Below are 10,679 nucleotides of genomic sequence, written 5' to 3'. Positions count from 1 at the left end.
ATGAGAGAGACAATACCATGCCGACTGTGACTTTCAACATCCTAGATTTATTATTGAGAATGATAAATCACGTGGATCCAAAAATATCTCCCAAACTTGACTTCCTTGAGCGGTGGAAATAAGAAGAAGTGACGTGTTTAGAGTGTATACAGTATATAGCGAATACGATTTCTGCTTAGACACGTAGCATTCAACTTTTTGATCTGGTTTTCTACTGTTGGGTCGGTTAGGGCATCTCCATCCCCTAAAACGTACGCACAGTATCCGTCCGCATAAGCGTGCGTGAATACGGATATAGGAGCATGCCATCCAACCATACCCTTTAAACATTCGCCCTAAGAAGCACGTCCTTCATTTCAAATGCATAACAATATGAGTAAGTTAAAGTGCGATGTGCTTTGCGCTAAAAAGAGATGGATGTTCATAATTTTTACATGCGTCCGATCACAAAAGTTTCAATCCGACAATCCATGAAAAAAAGCAGTTTGCACTCCTAGATTGGCTATCTGTGCCTCCTCGCTCACTTTGTCGCCGACTTCTCCGCATTAGCCGCCTTCTTCTCGGACGCCCCCATCTCGACCGCCAAGCACTTCAACATCCTAACACGGACGGCTTGCATGATAATCGGCGCATCGGGATCCAACTCGTCCATATTCATGGCAACATTTTGGTATCCTCCAAAGCGGTCACGAGCTCAACCTTCTCTCTTCGAGTTTGGTCTTCTTGTCTTCAAGATTGATCTTTTTCTCGGCCGCCGACATCAAGGTGTTAAATCCCTTCATCTTATTTTCCTCCTTCAAGTCATAGCGTTTGACACATGCCTTCCTCGCCAAGATGTCTTTGAACCTCTTCGTCATCTTGGCCGCCGCCCTTCTCACTTCTCCTTCTCCTCCTCACACTTCTTTCGCTTGAACCCCCTTCTAACCTTCTTGGGTGGCTCTTTTGTTGGGTTGGTTGGAGCATCCGCTTCATCCTCATTGGCGATGTTGATAGTCTTGATGGAATTGACAATGGGTAGTTGTCACTTAGGTTGCACATTCAACTTCAACCAACAATGCATGAGGACGAAACTCTTATCCACCTTCAAATACAATGTGCACGCACGAGAGGCCTAAAAAAACACATTGTCAACAAGGTGCATATCCGGCCAACTGACCAACACATAGAGCATGTCCGGCCAACAAGTTGCATATCCGATCAAATGACCAACACATACAACAACTTACTTTCTTGGCGATTTGCGCACCACTTGGCCATAGACCGATTAGCTGTTTGTAGTGACCGCAATACTTGTTCACAAGCTCGTGGATGATGTACCATTGATGGGTGAGCGACTTTGTCCCACGATGACTTCCTATTGTATGGCTTGTAATTCTTGTGCTTAAAAAGCCAAGAATGAATATTGGACCAAAATGTTATGCCCTTTTGCTCCGTGCCATGGATCGGATCGATGCTAGTGGCCAGCCACGCATAGCACAACAATTTGTCCTCCCTCATGTTGAAACTTTCTCCTCTACCCCTCTTCTTTGGATCAGCCAGCAAATCCTCTCGATCAAGGTCTGCCTCGTCGGTGTAGGTGTCCTCTTCCGGCTGCTGGGTGTACACCTCCGACTGGGAGTCATCCACTTGTATGTCCTCGAAGCCGCCTCCACTTCCGCCCTGAATTACAAAGAGCGGACAACCAGCTGATCCATGCCCGGCGTCTGTGACCGGACAAGCTTCAATGATGACGAGTCGACAAAATGGAGCGGCATCGTATTGAGGTCAACGCAATAAGACACATACCCGACGGTGGAGGCCAGGTCTACTGCTGACGACCGAGCTACTTGGCGGTGTAGAAGTAGTACGGCATGTGCGTGGACGGCGTCGGCGGTGCCCCCGTCCATGCCTGATGCCCTTCTTTTGTCGGTTGCCGCTTCCTCTTGCTCCTTTGCCTTCCTTTTGAGTCCACGGATTTGCCGTATCACCTAGTTGATCTTGTGGGTAGTCACCTTTGTGGATCCTTTGCCTCTGGCAGCTCTTCGTATGGTTCCATGCGGCGGCGAAAGGCAAAAAGCGCAGGAGTTTGGATGGAGGATGATGGCGATCAAAATGGAGAGGGCGAAGAAAGCATGGGTTTTGGCGTAGAAACAGTGCGAACCACTCCAAATATGCGGGCTCCGCCTTGTTTTGGGTGGGCCAGAGATGTTATAGTCCTGGGTGACTGAGGTCCAGACTCCACAAAGCCACCTAGTTTGCTTCCGGTTTGTGAAAAAATGAATGTGTCCGCGGATAAATATAGATCCATATTGAATATTAAAGTATATCATACAATTTGATCCACACGATTTATGGGCTATTTGAGGATCCATGTTGAAGATACCCTTAATGTTGAACATACGTGAAGTTGGAGAACGCAAAATATCTGCCTGAAAGGAAACACTAGCGGATTGGTTAACCTCGAACATACGTGTGAAGTTGAAGAACGCATCTGCAGTGCGACACGTGACTTTTGGTACATGTACATGCGATCAAGCCCCAGCAATCAACTTGTGTCGAGGACAAAGAAAACTTTTCAATGCATCTATTTGTCTCATATGTCACCCCTACCCCTACTCCCTAGACACTGACTAAAGTAGGCGTGAGTCATTTTCTTTGTACTCACTCCGTTTCAAAACTAATTGAAATTCTAGGATTTTTCTAGGTTAAACTTTATTAAAGTCTATTTAAAAATATAACCATAATTTATTTCATTAGATTTATTATATATTTGATATTTTATAGTTCTTCACAAATGTTCTATAGATAAGATCAAAGTAAAAAATGGTTGACTTCGGAAAATCTTGAAAATTAAATTATTTTGGAACGAAGGGAGTAATGTTTATCCCTTGATTGCATATTTGCTCGTGGCTCTTCTCTGTTGTTGTTTTCAAGTTTTTACTGGGACCGGTTGCAGTGTGAGATCAATCGAAAGCTGTGGGCATGGTTGAACAGCTCACATTTTCATGGGTGGACATCCGTCACTAACTTCGGCCTAGTTAACATGACTGGTTTGGCCTAACCAACCATAAGAAATGGCAATGAAAAAGGTATGGGCGGGTACAACCTCCTTCCGCCCATACCCATACCCACAGAAAAAATTTATGTCCACCCAGTTCAATATATAACATTTAAAATTTAAAAGGTAGCAAAATGAGTTTAAAATTTAAGTGATGATGGGTGAGCAGTATAGCACTGGCACGGCCTTCTCCGGTGGGTGGTCTCTTGGTGGCATCAAGGGAGTATGATCAGCGGTTGGTGGATGCCCATCAGAAAGGGAGACGGTGGCACTAGTAGAAAAGGGGTCAAATGTGAAGCACATTAGTGCCGGTTTGTAAAAAAACCGGCACTAATGTGATCAATAGTGCCGGTTCGTGGCTGCGATCAATAGTACCGGTTCGTATTGAGCCTTTAGTACCGGTTCGTGCCACGAACCGGTAATAAAGGGTTGTGGTAGGCTGGCGTCAGGCCGGGTCCCCACGAGCCCCTTTAGTACCGATTTGTGTTCCAACCGGTACTAAAGGTCTAACCTATAGTACTGGTTTGTGCCATGAACCGGTACTAAAGGAGACAAGCCTTTAGTACCGGTTCGTGCCACGAACCGGTACTAAAGGGGCAAATTTTCAAACTCTACCCCCCCCCCCCCTCCCCGCGTGTATCGCCATTTCATTTTTGAAAAAATCAAAAGAAAATGATAAAACTTCAAAAAATAAAATCCTTCGAGAAGTAGTTATATTACTATATCTACTAGTTAGGAAAATTTGAAAACTTAAATTTGGACATGTTTTGCAAAAAGTGCAGGGAAAATGTAAAACGGCTATAACTTTTGCATACGATGTAGGAAAAAAACGTATAATATATCAAAAAATTCAGCCCAAAAATCCGCATCCGATGGAGACGGCCTATGGCCTGTTTGGAATTTTTTAGAATCCTCAAATTCGAAAAGGAAAAAAAGATATGGTCAAATTTCAGTTTTTTTTAAAAAAATTTGGTTAAATTTGGTCAAACTACTTATTCAAGAAGTATTAATGTTACTACATAATTATTCAAGAATATTAGTGTTACTAAATAATTATTTCAATTTTTTGAATTTTGGTCAAACTATGGTCAAACTATGGTCAAACTTATTCAAGAAATATTAGCGTTACTAAATAATTACTATTTTTTTAGAATAATAGTTTCAAACTCAAACGGTGAAATGTGTGACTTCATGCTCAAGCTAAACTCCTGAGGGTTAATAGGATTGACATCTTACTATTGTCAGGAAAACAACAAGTGCACACTCGAAAACGAAGGAGAATAGAACCCGAAAGTTAAGCGTGCTCGGGCTGGAGTAGTGAGAGGGATGGGTGACCGGTTGGAAAGTTAGATGATTCGGAATGAGTGATCCACATTTGAGCAGTTAAGAGAGGTGATTAGAGACTAAATCACTAAATAATTCAGAAAAATTAAAAATAAAAAAAAATCAAATTTTTTTCCAAAATTTACAAAAAAGAAATTAACCTTTAGTACCGGTTGGTAACACCAACCGGTACTAAAGGTCCCCCATACTAGGGCGCGAGCTCACGCCACGTGGTGGCACTTTAGCGCCGGTTCGTGCCGAACCGGTACTAAAGGGGGGGGGGCCTTTAGTGCCCACACTTTAGTGTCGGTTCCATAACCGGCACTAAAGGCCCTTACAAACCGGTTTTAAAGCTCCGTTTTTTACTAGTGTGATGGGAATGGGGGGTCACTGGATCGAGAGTTGGACAAGAGTCCGGTCGCAAAGAGTCGAGAACTTGTGCTTTCTTGTGTAAACTCTCTAGTTGTTTAGGTCCTCCTTGCCTCCTGCACCAAATGGGGCTCAGGGTTTTTTCTGCATATACTAGCCATGTAATTGTAACTTGTGCCATATTCCTTCTTTTAATATAATTACACAGTAGGAGCCTTTCCTACTATTTCACGGTAAAAAAAAGAGCCGAGAACTCAGCTTTTTGAGGAGTCGCATATAGGACATAGGAGGAGTGTCGAGCAGGTGATTGTGGGCTTATGAGATATGGCCGGTTTAAAGAATAAAAGATTAAGGGTGGTCCATAGGAGTTGGATGTTGACCCCACAAGTCATAGGAGTTATTTTCATTATTTAAACTTTCATGGGTATCCATTGGGTTACCCATGGGCATAATTTCATACTCATTCCCTACCCATATATTTTATGGGTATGGATACCCATTACCCATGGGTACAAAATCTCTCCAAGTCTTGCCCATACTAGTAGAAAATGATCCATTTATCCCGGTTCTAGAGGCCCTTTAGCCCCGGTTCTGGATTGATGAAACTAGCTAGAATCAATGGGAGAAGCGCGGAACTAGCTAATACTACTTACTTTCAGGTGTGTAAATCATAGCTCCGTCGGCAGTCCCAGAACAATTGCGGTGAACTCTTTCCAAACCCTACCAGACAAAGACAATAATTACTTGATATCAGGAAATGAACAAAGTTGCCGATATGGTGCGATAATGATCGATTGAACTTACTTATGGAGCATTTCAGTCATATCCGTATACTCCTAGGGATCTTTTGGTCTCGAGTCTAAGACAGTTACTACTCCCCGGTCAAGCTTAATCTTTAACAGAATAAAGTGAAAACTATGCACGCATGCATAACTCATCAATTATATTACTATAACCTCGAGTAAGGAAATCGAATATGTACAAGATAGTAACACTCACTTGAAGTTGTAAGGAAAGAGTATTTTCTCTTTGTTTTGGTTTACAAGCAACGATTGTAGCAAGTTGTCCTTGGTATCTGTGACTCTGTTTTTAACCGTCCATTCATGTATGATATTTGGGTTAATTAACCCAATGTCATAGATTTGTGCTTTTCTGCATTTGACGATCTTCAACCTGCATAATATAGTGAGGATAATTATATATACATGCAATGAAAGAACCGGGCTATATATAGAGACTTAATTATAGAAGTAATACTTACAGACAGTAGCAAGTCACGAGTTGTTTGTCGAGGGCCATTTGATTGTATAACTGGAATAGCTCCACAAATTCAACAGGCAACAACTCAGTTCCAAATAGATCGTGCTTCCTTATATGTCTTTTTAATAAGGCGAACATAGTTGGAATCTGGCGGAGGCGGTGGTGGTCGCTTCAGGGCATCGATAGTCGGCTGCACTTTCATCGGATCTACCGTTTCCTTCAGAGGTGGAGGTTTCCGTGCAAAATGGTCACTCACTTGGGCATGACAGATGTCCTCGTTTTCCTTGTCGGTCCTCTCATGTGGTAACTTTCCGGAGCCTTGAGAGATGGACCATATTTGAATTGCTTCCCGCCTCTGCTTGTAACAGGCCTACGGCCTGTTTGGAAATTTTTAGAATCCTCAAATTCGAAAAGGAAAAAAAGATATGGTCAAATTTCAGTTTTTTTTAAAAAAAATTGGTTAAATTTGGTCAAACTACTTATTCAAGAAGTATTAATGTTACTACATAATTATTCAAGAATATTAGTGTTACTAAATAATTATTTCAATTTTTTGAATTTTGGTCAAACTATGGTCAAACTTATTCAAGAAATATTAGCGTTACTAAATAATTACTATTTTTTTAGAATAATAGTTTCAAACTCAAACGGTGAAATGTGTGACTTCATGCTCAAGCTAAACTCCTGAGGGTTAATAGGATTGACATCTTACTATTGTTAGGAAAACAACAAGTGCAGACTCGGAAACGAAGGAGAATAGAACCCGAAAGTTAAGCGTGCTCGGGTTGGAGTAGTGAGAGGGATGGGTGACCGGTCGGGAAGTTAGATGATTTGGAATGAGTGATCCACACTTGAGCAGTTTAGAGAGGTGATTAGAGACTAAATCATCAAATAATTCAGAAAAATTAAAAATCGAAAAAAAAATCAATTTTTTTTTCCAAAAAATTCAAAAAAAATTAACCTTTAGTACCAGTTGGTAACACCAACCGGTACTAAAGGTCCCCCATACTAGGGCGTGAGCTCACGCCACGTGGTGGCACTTTAGCGCCGGTTCGTGTCGAACCGGTACTAAAGGGGCGGGGGGGCTTTAGTGCCCACACTTTAGTGCCGGTTCCATAACCAGCACTAAAGGCCCTTACAAACCGGTTTTAAAGCTCCATTTTCTACTAGTGTGGTGGGAATGGGGGGTCACTGGATCGAGAGTTGGACAAGAGTCTGGTAGCAAAGAGTCGAGAACTTGTGCTTTCTTGTGTAAAGTCTCTAGTTGTTTAGGTCCTCCTTGCCTCCTGCACCAAATGGGGCTCATGGTTTTTTCTGCATATACTAGCCATGTAATTGTAACTTGTGCCATATTCCTTCTTTTAATATAATTACACAGTAGGAGCCTTTCCTACTATTTCACGGTAAAAAAAAGAGCCGAGAACTCAGCTTTTTGAGGAGTCGCATATAGGACATAGGAGGAGTGTCGAGTAGGTGATTGTGGGCTTATGAGCTATGGCCGGTTTAAGGAATAAAAGATTAAGGGTGGTCCATAGGAGTTGGATGTTGACCCCACAAGTCATAGGAGTTATTTTCATTATTTAAACTTTCAGGGGTATCCATTGGGTTACCCATGGGCATAATTTCATACTCATTCCCTACCCATATATTTTACGGGTATGGATACCCATTCCCCATGGGTACAAAATCTCTCCAAGTCTTTCCCACACTAGTAGAAAATGAGCCATTTATCCCGGTTCCAGAGGCCCTTTAGCCCACGTTCTGGAACCGGGACTAAAGGGTCAGGACTAAAACCCAAAACCTTTAGTCCCGGTTCCCTCACGAACCGGGACAGAATGGGCTCCACGTGGCCGTTGCGGGGCGCCCAGGCAGGAGAACCTTTAGTCCCGGTTGGTAATACCACCCGGGACCAAAAGGCCTCCACGTGTCAGCAGCTGGCAGGAGCTGGGGTTTTTTTGAAAGGAAGGGGGTTTAGGGGGTCTTTGAGGGTTAATTTAGGGGTTTGATCATATTGTGTTAGCTAGCTAATAGAGAGAAATGGCCTCTTTCTCCGTGCTTGGTCGACGCTAGCTACTATACGTATAGAAAAAACTCGACACGCTAGCTAGTAAGCAAATGAAGGAACCATTAATTACAGAAGACCGTCATGAACATATATATACAGAGAGCAGTGAGACCTCTCTTTCTCCGAGAGATTGGTTGAACAACAAGTTTTCGTATATCTATCCGACGCTACTACATATATACAATATAAAATGTCTTACAATCCAAAGCATCTAAAATCGGTTTCAATTTCCACATGGTATTCTCCGGCTTTAGGTATGACGTGGTCAAGAAAGAATCCCGCCAATTCCTCTTATTAGTCGTATGCGATCATATGGTAGGAGTTCATCCCGCATCTGCCACAACTAATTTAAAGAAAGGGGTCAATACATATATATGAATGAAATTCAACACAATTGATGGTAAAAAACTAAAATTGTGAATATTTTTGTTTGCGTACTTCATATTGCTTTTCAGAGTAGCCCCGCTTAGAGGTCGTCGCGTTGTAGATGAACTCGCAAACGTAGTATCCACAAAAATCATTCCCGGCTTCCTGCCACAAGCACTTTACCAGAAGTAGAGTTCAATCAAACTGATAATCAAGCATGATAAATGGGATTGATGAAACTAGCTAGAATCAATGGGAGAAGCGCGGAACTAGCTAATACTACTTACTTTCAGGTGTGTAAATCGCAGCTCCGTCGGCAGTCCCAGAACAATTGCGGTGAACTCTTTCCAAACCCTACCAGACAAAGACAATAATTACTTGATATCAGGAAATGAACAAAGTTGCCGATATGGTGCGATAATGATCGATTGAAGTTACTTCTGGAGCATTTCAGTCATATCCGTATACTCCTAGGGATCTTTTCGTCTCGAGTCTAAGACAGTTACTACTCCCCGGTCAAGCTTAATCTTTAACAGAATAAAGTGAAAACTGTGCACGCATGCATAACTCATCAATTATATTACTATAACCTCGAGTAAGGAAAACGAATATGCACAAGATAGTAACACTCACTTGAAGTTGTAAGGAAAGAGTATTTTCTCTTTGTTCCGGTTTACAAGCAACGATTGTAGCAAGTTGTCCTCGGTATCTGTGACTCTGTTTTTAACCGTCCATTCATGTATGATATTTGGGTTAATTAACCCAATGTCATAGATTTGTGCTTTTCTGCATTCGACGATCTTCAACCTGCATAATATAGTGAGGATAATTATATATACATGCAATGAAAGAACTGGGCTATATATAGAGACTTAATTATAGAAGTAATACTTACAGACAGTAGCAAGTCACGAGTTGTTTGTCGAGGGCCATTTGATTGTATAACTGGAATAGCTCCACAAATTCAACAGGCAACAGCTCAGTTCCAAATAGATCATGCTTCCTTATATGTCTTTTTAATAAGGGGAACATAGTTGGAATCTGGCGGAGGCGGTGGTGGTCGCTTCAGGGCATCGATAGTCGGCTGCACTTTCATCGGATCTACCGTTTCCTTCAGAGGTGGAGGTTTCCGTGCAAAATGGTCACTCACTTGGGCATGACAGATGTCCTCGTTTTCCTTGTCGGTCCTCTCATGTGGTAACTTTTCCGGAGCCTTGAGATATGGACCATATTTGAATTGCTTCCCGCCTCTGCTTGTAACAGGCCTACGGCCTATTTGGAATTTTTTAGAATTCTCAAATTCGAAAAGGAAAAAAAGATATGGTCTAATTTCAGTTTTTTTAAAAAAAATTGGTTAAATTTGGTCAAACTACTTACTCAAGAAGTATTAATGTTACTACATAATTATTCAAGAATATTAGTGTTACTAAATAATTATTTCATTTTTTTGAATTTTGGTCAAACTATGGTCAAACTATGGTCAAACTTATTCAAGAAATATTAGCGTTACTAAATAATTACTGTTTTTTCAGAATAATAGTTTCAAACTCAAACGGTGAAATGTGTGACTTCATGCTCAAGCTAAACTCCTGAGGGTTAATAGGATTGACATCTTACTATTTTCAGGAAAACAACAAGTGCAGACTCGGAAACGAAGGAGAATAGAACCCGAAAGTTAAGCTTGCTCGGGCTGGAGTAGTGAGAGGGATGGGTGACCGGTCGGAAAGTTAGATGATTTGGAGTGAGTGATCCACACTTGAGCAGTTAAGAGAGGTGATTAGAGACTAAATCATCAAATAGTTCAGAAAAATTAAAAATAAAAAAAATCAATTTTTTTTCCAAAAGTTTCAAAAAAAAATTGAATAAAATTAACATTTAGTACCGGTTGGTAACACCAACCGGTACTAAAGGTCCCCCATACTAGGGCGCGAGGTCACGCCACGTGGTGGCACTTTAGCGTCGGTTCGTGCCGTACCGGTACTAAAGGGGGGGGGGGGCTTTAGTGCCCACACTTTAGTGCCGGTTCCATAACCGGCACTAAAGGCCCTTACAAACCGGTTTTAAAGCTCCGTTTTCTACTAGTGTTGTGGGAATGGGGGGTCACTGGATCGAGAGTTGGACAAGAGTCCGGTAGCAAAGAGTCGAGAACTTGTGCTTTCTTGTGTAAACTCTCTAGTTGTTTAGGTCCTCCTTGCCTCCTGCACCAAATGGGGCTCAGGGTTTTTTCTGCATATACTAGCCATGTAATTGTAACTTGTG

The sequence above is a fragment of the Triticum dicoccoides genome, chromosome 2B (genome assembly GCF_002162155.2).
Source record: "Triticum dicoccoides isolate Atlit2015 ecotype Zavitan chromosome 2B, WEW_v2.0, whole genome shotgun sequence".
Taxonomy (NCBI): Eukaryota; Viridiplantae; Streptophyta; class Magnoliopsida; order Poales; family Poaceae; genus Triticum; species Triticum dicoccoides.
Note: the sequence above shows the minus strand (reverse complement) of the source record.